Genomic DNA, 20,279 nt, shown 5'->3' with positions numbered 1-20,279 from the left:
ATATATATTCGGACCGTATCCTACTACTAGAAGATATAATCAAAATAAATAAACCCCCAAAAATAAAATATAGGGCTTATTACATATGAACCCAAAGAAAATCTTAATTATAATATTAAAGAACTTCGTCGAGTGCCCACCTCTGAGTCCTCTGTGCCTCGATCCATCTAAGCCTGGGATTTCTTTCACAGTTAATAGATAGGCGAGTTTACAAAAACTCGTGTGTGAAATCCCATAAAGCTACAATCAGAATAAACACAATTTGGGCCTAAGCCTGTTTCATGGGCTTAGCCCTCTTTCAGTAGTAGTAACAGTCTGACCTGAGCCATTTCAGTATCAGTGGTAGTCTGGCCTTAGCCATTTTAGTATAGGATGCAAACACAAATCCTACCCAATTCCGCTACACACCATCTTCGTACTAGCCTGCACACCATGTGGGGATAAAATCAACCCACCCACCCTACGCACCAAGTCGTACCAGTTACGACACTAAAACAGTATTTGCAGCAGAGCTGCCAGTAGTAGGCTTATAGCTTTTCAGTACACTTCCTTCAAAATCATATATCCACCCCATGCATCCAACATGATATAATGTACATACAGTAAAATGGCATGCTAAACAGTCATACATCACTAGGGTAAAACAGTCATCTTACAAAAATAAGGGTCTAAGTACACTTACTAGCCTAACAGTAGGTCCACAGTCGTCTTGGGTGACCCGTGCAACCTTAACAGTCAATCGATGATACCACATACCTGTCAAATGCCATGCCTTCCTGTTTACACCCCATAGTACCACTTTTTTTTTGATCTGTGTCCCAGGCCCTTAGCTACATGCCATTCCAAATGCCTGTTCGTTCCCTGACCTCTCCTCTCCCCCCCCTTTTTCCCCCTCCCCCCCCCCCTTTTCCCCCCTCTTTTCCCTTTCTTTTCGTTGCTCCTTTCCCCCTTTTTTAACCCGAACCCCGCAGCCGTCGCCGGAGTGAACACGAGGTGTTAACAGACTTCAAACCACTTATTAAAATTTTTCCAGACAAGCTGTCAATCTGCGTACTAGTCGCTTTAAAAATCATATCTTGAGCTCTGGAACTCAAATCCAGTTCCGTGAATTTTCACTGAAACTAGACTCATATTCCCATCTACATATTTTTTTCTAGAATTTTTGGTCGGGCCAATTAGTACAGTTTATTAGTCAAAGTCTCCCATGTTACTGGGGTCGACTACACTGACCTTTGCGCATTACGACCTGGATATCTCCCTGTACAGAACTTCCATACTGATGCTGTTTGTTTCTATAGGAACTAGACTCAGAGAGGAATCTATACATATATGGTATGACTCCTAATTATCTCTGGTTAATTTATAATGAATTTCCAAAATCGGAGTAGGGAATCCAGAAACCGTTCTGGCCCTGTCCCACGAGAACCTGATTATCTCTTAACATACTGTCCATATGATCCTTTCGTTACTTCTATATGAAAATAGACTCATCGAACTTCGATTACATAATTTATTCATCAATTAATTCCACTCCTACTATTTTTAGTGATTTTTCAATCTCATGTCACTGCTGCTGCCAGCATCTGTTACGAAAGCAACTATGCCCACTTCGTGTTTACTCCTTGATCTAACTAATAATTCATCATGCATATCACAAATTATGATCATGACTAACCATGCCAAAGTTTAATCATTGTCAAACTTCCCCCTACTACACTATTGCCATATCATGAATTTTAACACCAAAATAATCAACCATGACGTATGGCATAAAAAGGTCGAATTATCAAGATTTGCGACCTAACGTATGAATCCAAACCCAACCGAACATTTATGCCATTTTCGCATGGCTAAAAGGTTACATACCAAAGTTCAAACACAACATAATAGCCTATACATGCCGAAATGTTCTCCTAAGCCAACTAAGAAGAAAGTACCAAAACTTGCTATCCGGTGTGATGACTTCGATGACGGCCCGACCACGCAAAAAGAGACGAGTCCAAGAAACCTAGTATGGGTGACAAGGAAACACCGAGTGAGTTTATAACTCAGTAAGTCATAAGCAATACACTACCATCCATTAATAACATTATCACAAGAGGAAACAAAATGGAACAAGGCTAGTTACTCCATCCATACCGAACCATACCATAGTTCCTCCGACCTATCGGTTCAATCTCATACCAAATCATGCATTCACATTCCATATACTCATCAATAGGATATTCGAGGCATTTTCATAAATCATTTTATTTTCGTTACAATCATACAACTAAACGGCCTTTCACCCATTCCACGATAAATCTTATGTACGTGACTTCAAGTATATTCGTCACATGGGTTCAAACTTACCAAGCTCAACTCCAAATATAGACATAGCACCTATTAGCCATGAGCTCAAGATACTTACCCGATCCGCTGTCCGTGATCGACTCAATAGTGTCGCACACTTAGTGTCCATAATGATTCAAGAACATATTAAGTCCGCACACTCAGTGCTATATAATCAACTCGCACACTTAGTGCTACATAATCATACTCGCACACTTAGTGCTACATAGTCAACTCGCACACTTAGTGCTACATAGTCAAACTCGCACACTTAGTGCTACATATTCAATTCGCACACTTAGTGCTGCACAATTTAAACCCGCACACTTAGCGCCAATCTCATGGTCATAAATGTTTATACCCGCACATTTAGTGCCAAGATCAACAACTCAATACATCTCACCTCTTTTCTTTTCATTCAACACTTTCATCACCACATACGTACATGCATATATATATTTATTCATTCCATTCAGCATCATTACATAAACGTTATGACCATTTGAATTAATACCAACTATATGCTTAATGACTTACTTTATGTTGGGTAAAATAATTCCGAGTCGGCTACTCGATGACCTTCGATTTCCCCTTGTTGGACGCCTCTCCTTTAGGTTCTTGAGCTTAAATAATACAAATAAGAGTATTCAATATTTAACCCAATAACATGAATTTATTTATCACATTCGGCAATCACATATCATTAAATTTTCAAACCAAAATGTCATTATATGACCACATATACACATATCCATATACTTAAGCTCAATAATTATAATGTAATATCATGTACCCACTTTAAGTATATTGCCGAATATACTTAATCATACATACACCTAACCAAAACAATTTCCTAAAATCTTTATATCATTTATACACTAAGCCGAATACTCTCACCAAGTTCACCTATATTCTTCAACAATTCCTTCATTGATCAAACACATATTCGGCTAAAGAAATGGCAATTTTAGCAACCTTCGATTTAGTACTTAACTTTTGCCACATATCAAATAACTCATTTCCTTACTCATGTGACCACGTATATTCGGTCATGCATACACACATAAAATCAATTTGGAGACTCTATCAATCCAACATACATTCGGCACCTTCATCCACCATTCTACCAAGCATGTAATATTCAAACACAACCAAACTCACATTCGGCCCTAGCTCATAACAAGGTAGCCGATTCTTTTTATAGTTCAAACACTCCTCTATCATCATTCACCTAACTTTAACATGAAACAACAAAACTCACCATTTCTCATCCAAATAACATGAACAACAACCATTTCTTGAACACTTTCTCATGACCGATTGCTCATGTTACCAACAAGATTCAAGATTTGAACATGGGCTATTTAGAACTCAAGTCAATTACTAAAACATGCATGCATCTCAAGGACAACATCAAACATACCTTAGTCTAGCAAACCACCATAGCCGATTTTCTCAAGCTTTTCCCCTTCCTTTCCTTCCTCTATTCGGCCAAAGATGTTCAAGAATGAACACTTTTTTTTTTGTTTTCTTTCTTCAATTCACGGCAACAAGGGGGTATGGATGAGACCATATTATTTTTTTTTCATCACCCTTCCTTTCATTATTTAATCACCATGCTCATTATTTTATTTTTCTTAACATACATCACTAGCATAACATGTTGGAGACATGTTTCCACCCATAGCATGGCCGGCCACTATGCTTTAGTTTGGCTAATTTGACATGCAAGGATAACACTTTCCCACTTTAATACTATTTGGTCCTTACTTATTTACCTATCATAATTTTCCAAGTCTTTCAACTAGATCCTTTCAAGCAAAATTCACATTCCTAATATAAAATTAAAACATCAAATTTTTGTACAAGTACTATCACACATATAAGATATGCAAATAAAATTTTAACTAAATTTTATGACTCGGTTTTGTGGTCCCGAAACCACATTCCGACTAGGGTCGAATTAGGGCTGTTACAACTCTCCCCCACTTAAGAAATTTTCGTCCCCGAAAATCTTACCGGTAAATAGGTTTGGGTATTGTTCTTTCATCGAGCTCTCGGTTTCCCAAGTAGCTTCCTCGATCCCATGTTTGAGTCATAACACCTTCACTAACAGAACCCTTTTGTTTCGCAACTCCTTCACTTCACGAGCTAGGATACGTATCGGTTCTTCTTCATAACTCATATCGGCTTGAATTTCAACCTCTGATGGGCTAATTATGTGCGATGGATCAGATCGATAGCGTCGAAGCATCGAAACATGAAAGACGTCGTGAATCTTTTCAAGCTCAGGGGGCAAAATTAATCGGTATGCAACTGGTCCAACTCGTTCGGATACTTCGTACGGGCCGATGAATCTCGGACTCAATTTGCCCTTACGACCAAATCTAAGCACCTTCTTCCAGGGTGAAACTTTGAGAAATACTTTATCTCCAACCTGATATTCAATGTCTTTTCTTTTCAAATCCGCATACGACTTTTGACGATCCGAAGCGGCTTTCAAACTTTCGCGAATTACTCGGACTTTCTGCTCGGCATCCTTAATCAAATCAACCCCAAAGATTTTACTTTCACTAAGTTCAGTCCAAAATAATGGGGTACGACACTTGCGACCGTATAAAGCCTCGTAAGGTGCCATCTTAATGCTTGATTGAAAGCTATTGTTATAAGCAAATTCAATCAAAGGCAAATATCTTTCCCATGAACCACAGAACTCTAAGACGCAACATCTCAACATATCCTCGAGTATCTGAATTGTTCGTTCAGATTGACCATCGGTTTGGGGGTGAAAAGCAGTGCTAAAATGCAGCTTGGTACCCAAAGCTTCTTGCAATTTCTTCCAAAATCGCGATGTAAATCTTGGGTCTCTATCTGACACAATAGAAATAGGTACTCCATGTAATCTCACAATCTGAGAAACGTACAATTCAGCTAGTTTATCCAATGAAAAATCCGTACGCACGGGGATAAAGTGAGCCGACTTAGTCAGTCGATCGACAACAACCCAAATCGCATCCTTCTTACTTGCTGACAATGGCAGCCCGGACACAAAGTCCATTGTGACTCGATCCCATTTCCACTCGGGTATCATGATCGGCTGAAGTAATCCTGAAGGCACTTGATGTTCTGCTTTCACTTGTTGACATATTAAGCATCTCGAAACAAAGTCAGAGATGTCTCGTTTCATACCATGCCACCAAAACTGACGTTTCAGATCATTGTACATTTTAGTACTACCCGGGTGGATAGACATTCGGCCACTATGAGCCTCATTCAAAATCATCGAAATAAGTTCCGAGTTCCTTGGAACACACAAACGACTTCTAAACCTCAAACAATCATCATCATCCATTCGAAACTCTGATTCCTTGTTCAGAACACACTCAGCCCGTTTTGCAACCAATTCATCATCAACTTTCTGGGCTTCACGAATTTGATGAATCAACAATGGTTTGGCTTTTAATTCAGCTACTAACACATTGTCGGGTAGAACAGACAAGTACACATTCATCGCTCGTAAAGCAAACAATGATTTCCGGCTTAAGGCGTCCGCAACCACATTAGCCTTTCCCGGGTGGTAATCAATGACAAGCTCGTAATCTTTCAACAATTCAAGCCAACGTCTTTGTCGCAGATTCAAGTCTCACTGAGTCATCAAATATTTGAGACTTTTGTGATCCGAAAATACATGGCACTTCTCACCAAATAAATAATGTCGCCATATTTTTAAAGCAAATACGATGGCAGCTAGTTCGAGGTCGTGGGTCGGATAATTTCTCTCGTGTGGCTTCAATTGTCTCGACGCATAGGCCACAACTCGACCTTCTTGCATCAACAGGCAACCCAACCCAAGTAGGGATGCGTCACTATAAATGACAAACTCTTTGCCTGATTCGGGTTGCACTAAAATTGGTGCTTCAGTCAAATGAGTTTTCAGTTGATCGAAACTTTTCTGACATTTCTCCGTCCATTCGAACTTAACATCCTTTTGAAGTAGCTTCGTCATTGGTGTGGCTATCATCGAGAAACCTTTGACAAATCGTCGGTAATAACCGGCGAGCCCTAGGAAGCTCCGAACTTCGGTAACATTTCTCGGAGGCTTCCAGTTAAGTATGGCTGAAATTTTGCTCGGGTCAACTCGAATACCCGATGCGGATACCACATGACCCAAGAAGCTAACCTCTCTTAACCAGAACTCACACTTACTGAACTTAGCATATAACTGCTTATCCCGCAAAACTTGCAACATTAATCTCAAGTGTTCAGCATGTTCGATCTCATCTCTTGAATAGACCAAGATGTCATCAATGGACACAACTACGAACCGATCCAAATATGGTCTGAAGATCCGATTCATCAAATCCATAAATACTGCAGGGGCATTAGTGAGCCCAAACGGCATCACTAAGAACTCGTATTGACCGTACCTCGTTCTGAAAGCAGTTTTGGGTATGTCTGAATCTCGAATTCGCAACTGATAATAGCCCGATCTCAAATCTATTTTTGAGAACACTGAGGCTCCCTTCAGTTGGTCGAACAAATCATCGATGCGCGGCAACGGATATTTGTTCTTTATCGTCACTTTATTCAGTTGACGATAGTCAATGCACAACCTCATGGTTCTGTCTTTCTTTTTCACGAACAATACTGGTGCACCCCAAGGTGAGAAACTTGGTCGAGCAAAACCTCTATCCGTCAATTCTTGCAACTGAGCTTTTAACTCTTTTAACTCGGTTGGTGCCATACGATACGGAGCTATCGAAATCGGCGTTGTCCCAGGTACAAGCTCAATACCAAACTCTACCTCCCGAACAGGTGGTAAACCCGGTAATCCTTTAGGAAAAACATCCGGGTATTCACAAATCACCGGCACAGATTCGGGTTTCTTTTCTAACTCTTTGTCATCAAGTACATACGCAAGGTATGCTTCGCACCCTTTTCTCACATATTTCTGGGCCAACATTGCTGATATTACAGCTGGCAACCCCCTTAAGTCTGCAGACTCAACTCGGATTATCTCGTTATTTGCGCACCTCAAATCAATAGTCTTGCTTTTGCAATTCACAACCGCATCATGCGCGGTCAACCAATCCAAACCAAGAATAACATCAAATTCGTCAAACGGCAAAAGCATCAAATCGGCCGAAAAACAGGATTCTCGGATTATTAGAGGGCATCTCTTACACACTTTATCAACAAATACGCATTGACCCAAAGGGTTTGACACTCGAATTACGAACTCAGTAGACTCAACAGGTAGAGTCTTACTGGATGCTAAGGTTTCGCATACATATGAATGAGTAGAGCCAGGGTCAATCAATGCAATCACATTAGTATCAAAGAGAGTGAAGGTACCAGTGATGACGTCAGGGGAGGATGCCTCCTCTCGTGCGCGGATGGCATAAGCTCTAGCAGGAGTACGGTTCTCGGCTCGGACAGCCGTATCAGAGGCCCGTCTCTGACTACCACCCCTACCTCCCAAAATTCTCGGTGGTCTACCTCTAGTTGTCACTCCACTAGGTCTTGCACCTTGAATCTTATTCTTCTCATCAAGCTCCGTGCAATCTCTAATGAAGTGGTCCTTCGAACCGCATCCGTAACAGGCCCTGTTAATAGACTTACCCCAACATTCACCTAGGTGTCATCTTCCGCATTGGGGACATTCAGGTTTCTCTAGACGATTATTGCCCACACTAGCTACCGAAGTAGCTCGGGAGTCCGTCGATGGTCTTGCTCTGATGGAAATTCCCGCAGTCGTCCTCGACTTATTAGTGTCCTCCCTGAACTTCTTTACGGCTGAGAACGAAGCTTTACCCGTCGATCTTTTACGATAGTCTCTAGCTTCAAATTCAGCCTTCTTCTTCTCCTTTCCAAGTTCTTCCGCCTTGCAGGCTCGTTCGACTAGTGTTACGAATTCTTTTATTTCCAAAATACCCATTAGTAGCTTTAAATCTTCATTCAATCCTTCTTCGAATCTTTTGCACATAGCAACCTCATCAGCTACACACTCCCGGGCATACCTACTGAGTCTTACGAATTCATGTTCGTATTCAGATACTGTCATACGGCCTTGCTTGAGTTCCAAGACTTCCCTACGCTTTTGATCAATGAACCGTTGACTAATATATTTCTTTCGAAATTCCGTCTGAAAGAAGTCCCAAGTTACTCGTTCGTTTGGGACTATGGAAATCAGGGTCCTCCACCAATAGTAGGCTGAGTCCCGCAACAAGGATATAGCACACTTTAGACATTCATCGGGTGTGCATGACAGTTCATCAAACACCCGAATGGTGTTATCAAGCCAGAACTCGGCCCTTTCAGCATCATCAGTAACTATGGCCCTGAACTCCTCAGCCCCGCGCTTCCTAATCAAGTCTACAGGTGGCTTACTCAGCCTCACAGGATCAGTAACTGATGGCATTACTGGCTCCGGGGGTGGATTATTCAAATTCGGGAATTGTTGGACTGCCGGATTGGTTCGGGCATACTGCGTGACCCATTCATTCATCATGGTAAAGAAGGCTTGTTTAGCCCCCTCACCTTGATTATTCGCAGATGACTGAGGTTCAACAGGCGGCGTCCCTTGTGCAGGAGCAGCCGCTACGCTCTCAACGTCATCCGCTAAGGTTCCTTCTACACCGGGGTCCATTTACTAATCAAAACAAAAACATTTTAACCGTCAGAAGTCATCACACATTTAAACATTAACATTAAGGCATGTATAGCTAGACTCATACGCGCTATGGTAGTCCTAGAACCGACTAAACCATAGCTCTGATACCAATCAAATGTAACACCCCGAACCCGAGGCCGTCGCCGGAGTTGAACACGAGGTGTTAACAGACTTCAAACCACTTATTAAAATTTTTCCAGACAAGCTGTCAATCTGCGTACTAGTCGCTTTAAAAATCATATCTTGAGCTCTGGAACTCAAAATCCAGTTCCGTGAATTTTCCCTGAAACTAGACTCATATTCCCATCTACATATTTTTTTCTAGAATTTTTGGTCAGGCCAATTAGTACAGTTTATTAGTCAAAGTCTCCCATGTTACTGGGGTCGACTACACTGACCTTTGCGCATTACGACCTGGATATCTCCCTGTACAGAACTTCCATACTGATGCCGTTTGTTTCTATAGGAACTAGACTCAGAGAGGAATCTATACATATATGGTATGACTCCTAATTATCTCTGGTTAATTTATAATGAATTTCCAAAGTCGGAGCAGGGAATCCAGAAACCGTTCTGGCCCTGTCCCACGAGAACCTGATTATCTCTTAACATACTGTCCATATGATCCTTTCGTTACTTCTATATGAAAATAGACTCATCGAACTTCGATTACATAATTTATTCATCAATTAATTCCACTCCTACTATTTTTAGTGATTTTTCAATCTCATGTCACTGCTGCTGCCAGCATCTGTTACGAAAGCAACTATGCCCACTTCGTGTTTACTCCTTGATCTAACTAATAATTCATCATGCATATCACAAATTATGATCATGACTAACCATGCCAAAGTTTAATCATTGTCAAACTTCCCCCTACTACACTATTGCCATATCATGAATTTTAACACCAAAATAATCAACCATGACGTATGGCATAAAAAGGTCGAATTATCAAGATTTGCGACCTAACGTATGAATCCAAACCCAACCGAACATTTATGCCATTTTCGCATGGCTAAAAGGTTACATACCAAAGTTCAAACACAACATAATAGCCTATACATGCCGAAATGTTCTCCTAAGCCAACTAAGAAGAAAGTACCAAAACTTGCTATCCGGTGTGATGACTTCGATGACGGCCCGACCACGCAAAAAGAGACGAGTCCAAGAAACCTAGTATGGGTGACAAGGAAACACCGAGTGAGTTTATAACTCAGTAAGTCATAAGCAATACACTACCATCCATTAATAACATTATCACAAGAGGAAACAAAATGGAACGAGGCTAGTTACTCCATCCATACCGAACCATACCATAGTTCCTCCGACCTATCGGTTCAATCTCATACCAAATCATGCATTCACATTCCATATACTCATCAATAGGATATTCGAGGCATTTTCATAAATCATTTTATTTTCGTTACAATCATACAACTAAACGGCCTTTCACCCATTCCACGATAAATCTTATGTACGTGACTTCAAGTATATTCGTCACATGGGTTCAAACTTACCAAGCTCAACTCCAAATATAGACATAGCACCTATTAGCCATGAGCTCAAGATACTTACCCGATCCGCTGTCCGTGATCGACTCAATAGTGTCGCACACTTAGTGTCCATAATGATTCAAGAACATATTAAGTCCGCACACTCAGTGCTATATAATCAACTCGCACACTTAGTGCTACATAATCATACTCGCACACTTAGTGCTACATAGTCAACTCGCACACTTAGTGCTACATAGTCAAACTCGCACACTTAGTGCTACATATTCAATTCGCACACTTAGTGCTGCACAATTTAAACCCGCACACTTAGCGCCAATCTCATGGTCATAAATGTTTATACCCGCACATTTAGTGCCAAGATCAACAACTCAATACATCTCACCTCTTTTCTTTTCATTCAACACTTTCATCACCACATACGTACATGCATATATATATTTATTCATTCCATTCAGCATCATTACATAAACGTTATGACCATTTGAATTAATACCAACTATATGCTTAATGACTTACTATATGTTGGGTAAAATAATTCCGAGTCGGCTACTCGATGACCTTCGATTTCCCCTTGTTGGACGCCTCTCCTTTAGGTTCTTGAGCTTAAATAATACAAATAAGAGTATTCAATATTTAACCCAATAACATGAATTTATTTATCACATTCGGCAATCACATATCATTAAATTTTCAAACCAAAATGTCATTATATGATCACATATACACATATCCATATACTTAAGCTCAATAATTATAATGTAATATCATGTACCCACTTTAAGTATATTGCCGAATATACTTAATCATACATACACCTAACCAAAACAATTTCCTAAAATCTTTATATCATTTATACACTAAGCCGAATACTCTCACCAAGTTCACCTATATTCTTCAACAATTCCTTCATTGATCAAACACATATTCGGCTAAAGAAATGGCAATTTTAGCAACCTTCGATTTAGTACTTAACTTTTACCACATATCAAATAACTCATTTCCTTACTCATGTGGCCACGTATATTCGGTCATGCATACACACATAAAATCAATTTGGAGACTCTATCAATCCAACATACATTCGGCACCTTCATCCACCATTCTACCAAGCATGTAATATTCAAACACAACCAAACTCACATTCGGCCCTAGCTCATAACAAGGTAGCCGATTCTTTTTATAGTTCAAACACTCCTCTATCATCATTCACCTAACTTTAACATGAAACAACAAAACTCACCATTTCTCATCCAAATAACATGAACAACAACCATTTCTTGAACACTTTCTCATGACCGATTGCTCATGTTACCAACAAGATTCAAGATTTGAACATGGGCTATTTAGAACTCAAGTCAATTACTAAAACATGCATGCATCTCAAGGACAACATCAAACATACCTTAGTCTAGCAAACCACCATAGCCGATTTTCTCAAGCTTTTCCCCTTCCTTTCCTTCCTCTATTCGGCCAAAGATGTTCAAGAATGAACACTTTTTTTTTTGTTTTCTTTCTTCAATTCACGGCAACAAGGGGGTATGGATGAGACCATATTATTTTTTTTTCATCACCCTTCCTTTCATTATTTAATCACCATGCTCATTATTTTATTTTTCTTAACATACATCACTAGCATAACATGTTGGAGACATGTTTCCACCCATAGCATGGCTGGCCACTATGCTTTAGTTTGGCTAATTTGACATGCAAGGACAACACTTTCCCACTTTAATACTATTTGGTCCTTACTTATTTACCTATCATAATTTTCCAAGTCTTTCAACTAGATCCTTTCAAGCAAAATTCACATTCCTAATATAAAATTAAAACATCAAATTTTTGTACAAGTACTATCACACATATAAGATATGCAAATAAAATTTTAACTAAATTTTATGACTCGGTTTTGTGGTCCCGAAACCACATTCCGACTAGGGTCGAATTAGGGCTATTACAAAAACGCTTCCGAGATCAGCACACCTATGATTAACAAAAATCCCTCATTAGCCTAAAACCATCATTAATCCATACCACAATATCGCAAAGGATTCGTTCGATCCACCGTCACTTACCAAACCAACAATCGCAAATCCTTACTGACTTAACAACCACGTACCACTCCAAAACTTCAACCTTCAAAAGAAACATTCAATTGATTCATAAGTATTTAAAGTCCAATAAAAACACATATCACTTAAAGCACTTATCCCAAAAGTGAATAGACCACTTGTAATGAGAAGAATAATCGGCCTGAACTTCCACAATAGAATCCACACTCTTGGCTAATGTTTAGACGAAAAGCATACATTCGGCCCCAAAGAGAAAGAGAAGGGGAAAGCCAAAACTTGGCACTAGAGCTAACAGAAATTTGGCTAGAAAAGTAATAATGAAGCGAATGTACTTACCCTTACCAATAACTCAAATGACTTTCGGCAATAGTCAATCAAGGAGATTCGGACAATGCAAGAAGAATAGAAAGATTTGAGAGAGGGAAGAAAAATGTATTCGATCAAAGAGGTGATCAATTGAGTAGGTAGAAGGAGAGATTCAATCCAGACTAAGGCTAAAAACCGAAAGGGTCAGAGAGAGGAAAGAAAGGAGGTTACTTGGCTACAAAAGGTATCAAGGGAAAACAGTTGTCAAAGAGTAGAAGGAGAAGAACAGTAACCGAGATAGTCTTAAAATCCAAGTACCTGAAAGCTAGCCAGAAACAACCGATACCGAAAGACTTCCTAGCACAAATCGGCTTTAGAAAACAAAGAGTGAACAAAACCACAATTTGGCGAAATCCCGAAATGAAATGACCAATTACCAATACATAGCCGAATTTTACCCTAAAAGAACTCCCCAATTTTGTTTAGCCTTCCACACACTAAACACCTCCCCCAACATCCCTACACAACCGAAACACTAAGTGCCAGAGCCCGAACCCGGCAAGACTCTTCTCCAAATTCGAACTTGCTTGATTTTCTCCTTAAAATCCTCCCATCCATCTCTTCAAATTTGACTAACAACAAGCCCATTCAAACCTATTCAAAATCTTGGTGTTCCGGTCAAACAAAACTTCCTCCCAAGGCCACCAGCAAAAATGATCTTCATCGCACAAGCAGGGATTCAAACCTCAAACCACTAGCACACTCCATACGCTACTATCCACTAGACCAACAAGTCCATTCTGTCATGTTTTAACCAAAATAAACTTATAACCCTACTGGCCAAAGATAAGGGTTTTATCCTTAAAAAATAAAATTTTGTGGAAGCCAAGGCTTGAGCCCATGACTTCCCATACACTCTAGAGCACACAACCACTAAGCCAAACATGCATTTGTGTCACTTTCTTGCACAGCTAAATATTTATGTGCAGTCTCCTAACTACACCCACACTCAATACCTAATACTTGTAGGCCCATACTTTGGGGCGTTACAATAATAAAAGGGTTTTTGAGGTTTTTGTAATGACAAAATAAAATAACATAAAAGAAATAAAATTTAAGAGATAGAAGAGTAGAATGAATTAAAACTTGATTATGGGTGATGAGTTCGCTTCGGTAATCCCCATAAACTATTGTTTTGGGTTCCTCAACAATCAACTAGTTGCTAATTGGAAACACGAAAATATATAGATTTTTTCATGCCCTTTTTAATTCAAATTCATGTAGTTTCGTAGTAAATCTTGTTGAAAAATATAAAATAATTATAAAATAATTAAATTGCACTCAAATTATTAACTTATTTAATTTTAATTAATTTTATAATGAATTTTCATAAATTTTGATTTATTTTCAATAGGTTTGTACAAAGGGTTAAAATTGGCTCAACAGACATTACTAGGAGCACAAAACTAAGAAGCAATTTTTGAAGCATCGAGGTGACTTAAATTTTTAGCCTAAGACAGTCCAAATGATGAATAATAATACATAATACAATTAATTTTAATTATATCCAATTTATCTTCGGTAAAAAATTATTATTAATTATATTATGAAAGGTGGCCCAACTATGCTAAATCGAAAGACTGATCCAATCGAGCAAATGGGCTGCACAAAATTGTCCAACATGCTGACCCAATCATCTCAAATTAGCTGATTATTTGACTTGCAAATCATCCCTTGAAGTTTCCTTGAAATTGCATTCAAACCCCTTCACTTTCTATGCTTTCAAAGATTCAACCCAAGCTAAATTTAGCAAGTTTGAAAACTTCAAACTTGCCACATGTGTGGCTGACCAAGGGGGCATATGGCTACTGATTTTTTTCTATTTTTAGTAGTCAATCTCACTTATAAATACCCCCTTCCCCTCTTCATTCATCACACTTTCATTCCATATTTCTCACTCATTTTCTCTTCTTATTTCCCATTTTTTTCTTGTCCCTTCATTACCAATTTTCCTATTGGAAAAGAGCCATTCAACCACCTTGGGTAGAAGCATTCAAGTGCTTGTAGAAGCCTTGGCTCAACAAGAACGAGCGAAGAAAGAGGAGAGGAGCAAACTAGTCAGGCTTTAGAGAAACACTGGATTTGATTCTAGTTTTGTATCCTTTAACATTTTTATTGTTATTGTTATGAACATGTCTATGAATATTTGTTATGTTGTTATTCTTAATTTAATTAACATGACTCAATTTTAATTCGTGTTAGGTTGATTGCATTTTGTCCACTTAAGTTATTAAAATTATGTTTATGTTATAGGTCTTGGTAAATTGTTTGATTAAGTAAAACCATGATTATGTTATTCTTGCATTACAATTGTAAGGTAACTAATGAATTAATTATTAATCATATTGAAATTGTAACTAATTGACACAATACTTGGTCAGTGCATGTTTAATCTTCTAAGGTAGCTGAAGGTTAAATTGGAGACGGTATTAAATGGTACATTAGGCTTGCATAACTTGCAAGATTATTATGATTAAACTGTTTCAATATAGGTGTATATTGTTACCTCACTTAATTTTTTTACTTGCTTATTAAAATTGATTAATTGTTTGAATTGACATAGTCATATGTTCAAGAGATTAGTTAATTTTGTAAGTCTGTATGAGCTATAGTTAACAAATTACCAAGTTGCCGTGAATTTATTCGTAACAACGTGAACATTGTTTTAGTAACATTAAGTTAAGAAATGTAATTGATCTAACAAAATTATGTCATATTGATGAATCTTTTTTTTCAAAAATCGTGCATTGGAATTTTTACTTTTTATTTTTATTACTTAGTTTTTAGCTTTTACATCACTTTTTCACAACAAAAGAATTTTCCTTCACCAAAGTGTTTTTAATTACACTTCATAAATATTTCTTTGCATAGTCCTTGTGGGTATGATAACTCAACATTTACTTGTCACTTTATTACTTGTTGTGATTGTGTACACTTGCACATTTTCGTCGTTCCAAGTTTTTGGCGTCATTACCAGGGACTGTTTTAAAACTCATTATTTGTAAATTTATTAATTTTGCATTTTGGTTTGCTTTTCTGTTCAATTTTAACTTAATTAATTTTTCTGTGTTGTTTCAGGTGTTTATGAGTATTGATTGAATTATTGATTTACTCCCTATAGACCCTGAGATTTAAAGAACTTTTTGACAATGAAGAAGACAAGCAGTTCAAGGAAGGACCAAAGAGATGAACTACAAAAATCTGATCAAGGAAACAGAGCAAACTCTGCTCAAAATGCTATCCTTATTGCTAATGATAGGGATAGAGCTCTAAGATAGTATACTGTGCTAGTGTTTCATGATCTTAATTTGGGTATTAGGAGACCCGAAATTGAGGCACATAGTTCGAGCTAAAGCCAATCATGTTCAGATGGTTCAGGCAGTGGGTCGTTTGAGTGGAATGCCTATCGAAGATCCTCACCTTCACTTAAGACTATTTATGGAGGTGAGCGATTCTTTCAAGCTAGTCGGAGTACTCGAAGATGCACTACGATTAAAGCTATTCTCATATTTGTTAAGGGATAGAGCTTGAGCCTGGTTGAATTCATTGCCACCACAATCCATTACTATGCGGCAAGAGTTAGCAGAAATATTCCTCATGAAGTATTTCTCGCCTAACAAGAATGCTGAGTTGAGGAATGAGATTACTACCTTCCAATAGATGAATGACAAGTCTTTGTATGAGGTATGGGAAAGATTTAAAGAATTATTATGGAAGTGCCCTCATCATGGAATCCCATATTGCATTCAACTTGAGACATTTTATAATGGTCTCAATGCTCACATGAGAATGGTAGTGGACACTTCTACTAATGGTGCTCTCCTTTCTAAGTCTTATAACGAGGCTTATGAAATCATTGAGAGGATTGCCAGTAACAATTATCAATATCCAACCAGTCGAGCAATGTCAGGAGGACGAGTCGCTGGAGTACATGAAGTGGACGCTCTCACTTCACTTGCATCTCAGGTATCCTCAATTTTATCGATGCTTAAAATTTTACCACTAATGTGTTTAATAGTTTTGCAACACAGCCACCTAATCAATTTGAAAATATAGCCTGTGTCTATTATGGGGAAGGACATTTGTTCGAATAATGTCCATCAAACCCAGAATCTGTGTACTATATGAGTAATTAGAACCAGAACTGAGTAAGGTAAGGATTGCAATCCAATTTTTATAACCCATCTTGGTGAAACCACCCTAACTTTTCCTGGAGTAACCAAGAGGCCGGAGCCATTAACACTTATACACAACCTAGATCGAACCAGCCACCTGTTTTTGCCCAAAAAGTTTAGAAACCAACTCAAGCTGATCCTTCCAATAGCTTAGAGAACCTATTAAAGCCATATATGACAAAAAATGACGCCACTTTAAGGAATTTGGAGAATCAAGTAGGTCAACTTGCTACTGAACTTAGGAACTGACCACAAGGTGCTCTACCTAGTGATACGGAAAATCCTAGAAATCCAAGGAAAGAGCATTGTAAAGCATTTATATTGTGGAGTGGAAAGATACTAGAGCCCAACATTGTCAAAGTTGAAGAAAAGCCAGCTGATGCTCAAGATTCAGTGGAAATTCAACCGAGTGTTGAAATTCCAGCTTCACTAGAACTAGAATCTACAAAATTTGATAAAGTAACTCCTGAACCAGTCAATTCTGATAAACTGAAAAATTCATTAGATGCAGAATTGCCACAGAAGATGAATCAACTAGCTCCAATAAAGAATCCTCCACCACCCTACCCTCAAAGACTTCAGAAGTAGAAGTAGGAAGTCCAATTCAAAAACTTTCTAAATGTAACACCCCTAACCTGTATTTGTCACTAGAATAGAGTTATGGAGTATTACTGTAAAATTATAACTTTAAAACATAAATTTAGTACCTCAACATAAACATGGCATAATTCATTCATATACATTCATAAAATCCCTTAATCGAGCCCTTAAGACCTTAGAAACACTTTAGAAACTATTCGGGACTAAATCAGAAACATTTGGAACATTTAAGAAAATGCTGGAAAATTTGAACTGCAGGGGTCACACGACTAAGACACACGCCTATGTCTTAGGCCGTGTAACGATCGAAATAAGGACACATGGCCGTGTCCCAGCCCGTAGCCGTGCCAGTGTAACTCTCTCAGTTGGGTCACATGGCCAAACCATATGCTCATATGCTAGACCATGTGCTAGGTCGTGTAACTATCTGACTTGAATGCCTTTAAAACCTACAAGGAACACATGGCTTGTAACACCCCTTACCCATATCCGGCACCGGGACAGGGTTCGAGGCATTACCAACTTAAACATAAACAAGCATACAAATTCGAGCCATGAAATTTTGCCCAAATTTGAAACCTTTCAATCACATGCAAATTTTCCCTTAAATGGGCCTATGAGGCCCAAAACATACACCGAGAGCAGTTTGGGACTACATCGAGAACTTTCGGAATCTTTTTGACACTTAGAAAATTTTTCTTAGTTTGGAGAGTCACACGCCCGTACGGGTAGGCCATGTGGTCACACAAGCCTGTGTGGCTTGGGACACACCGTGTCCTTGGCCCGTGTAACTCTTTAACTATGACGTCATCAACCAAAATAAGGTTACATGGCCAAGTCACACGCCCATGTGCTCAGATTGTGTGGCGAATTAAATTTCAAAATTAGGTGCAAACTTCACACGACCTGGGCACACGCCAATGTTCTATGGCCTTGCCCTTTACACGGTAGAGACACATGCCTATGGGGCCAAACTGTGTGTTACACACGGCCTAGAAACACGCCCGTGTGTCTACTCGTGTGGACAACTTTGAGGCTATTTTCCAAGCCATTTGACACCCTTAAATGCTCTTTCACTCATTCCTCTTTGATGGCATGCAACATAGTATAATTAGTAACTCAAATACTAATAAACATGATTAACCCATGCCTTTGTAATGTCAACATATCTCCTATCCAAACCATAATGCTTTCACATGGCATTCCACACCATTTTCATATTCATTCATCATGCTAAACCTACTTTCAATTTACTCAATTATATTATAGTTTTGGTCATACTTATTAACCATGATTCATTCAATTAGCATATGTGCCGTTCGTCACACATCTCATCCACAAGCTCATAGACTTTTAACAAAAAGACCAAAACTCTCATATTCGTTTTTCTCGATGTCATATTGATTGTTTAGGTTATAACCCTAATCCAGTAATAAATCATGGTTATATTTGATTCATTTTTCTCGATATCACATATTCGTTGAACTCGTTCAAAATGTCATGCTCATAGACTTTAGCATCACTCATACACTTGTCATAATAATTAATCATATAGACTCATACATTAATAAAATATTAAAACATGATATATCATTGCACTATTTACACATGAACTTACCTCGGTACAAAACATAGACAATTAATTTGATTTAGTCTAAAACCTTGTTCTGTCCCCGGTCTAAGTCTGGACTCCGTTTCTCTTGATCTATAATAGCAAATTCAGCTCATTTAATCATCACATTATTAAGATCGGTCCAAAAACTATATTTAGGCAAAATTATGGTTTTGCCTTTAAACTTTTACATATTTACAATTAGTCCCTAGGCTCGTAAAATGAAATGTATTCATTTTCTTTGTTACCTAATCCTAGCCGAACCTATACAATGCCCATATCAGCTCACACTTTCCTTTTTTCACATTTTTACTACTCATTTTTACACCTTTTTTAAACAAGTCCTTTTTATGCATTTCTATCAAAAAATCACTTAGTAAGAGATGTTAAACACACATCAAACTTTCATTTTCTTCCATTAAACATCAAAATACAAACATGTCACACATGGATCAAATTTCATACTTGAACCCTAGCTTAAAATATGGCTAGAAATGGATAGATCATGCTGTAAGGACTTCAAAAATGCAAAGAATATAAAAAACGGGGCTAGGGAGCATTTACAATCAAGCTTGAAAAGTTGAAAACCATAGCTACAGAACCCCAGCAAATTTCAACACACAAGGAGGAAGATGGACACCATTTTGACTTGATTTTTTCCTTTTTATTCTTTTATTTACCAAAAGACAAAAATGACCTTAAGTCATTTCTTTCCAATTTTTCCTATTCATGCCCATTTTTATTCAAAATTTTAGAAGTTGGTCAAAGTGCTATTTAAGGACCTCTAGTTAATGATCCAATGCAATTTCATGCTTGAAGCTTCTAAAGCACAATTTTTACAACTTATTCAATTTAGTCCCTAAAGTTAAATTGGACACTTTAGGCATAGAATTTCTTCATGAAAATTTCACACAAAGATGCAATCATATCTTG

General features: G+C 38.2%; 1 non-coding gene across 1 annotated transcript; it reads right to left on the bottom strand.

The window, feature by feature from the left end:
• Positions 1–16,587: 16,587 nt before the first annotated feature.
• Positions 16,588–16,693, bottom strand: LOC121204189 (small nucleolar RNA R71). The gene has a single exon (XR_005899118.1). It is a non-coding gene; the product is annotated as a small nucleolar RNA R71 (small nucleolar RNA).
• Between the last annotated feature and the right edge of the window lie 3,586 nt (positions 16,694–20,279).

Source organism: Gossypium hirsutum, chromosome A07, assembly GCF_007990345.1.
Source record: "Gossypium hirsutum isolate 1008001.06 chromosome A07, Gossypium_hirsutum_v2.1, whole genome shotgun sequence".
Taxonomy (NCBI): Eukaryota; Viridiplantae; Streptophyta; class Magnoliopsida; order Malvales; family Malvaceae; genus Gossypium; species Gossypium hirsutum.
Note: the sequence above shows the minus strand (reverse complement) of the source record. Positions and strands in the feature narration are given on the sequence as shown.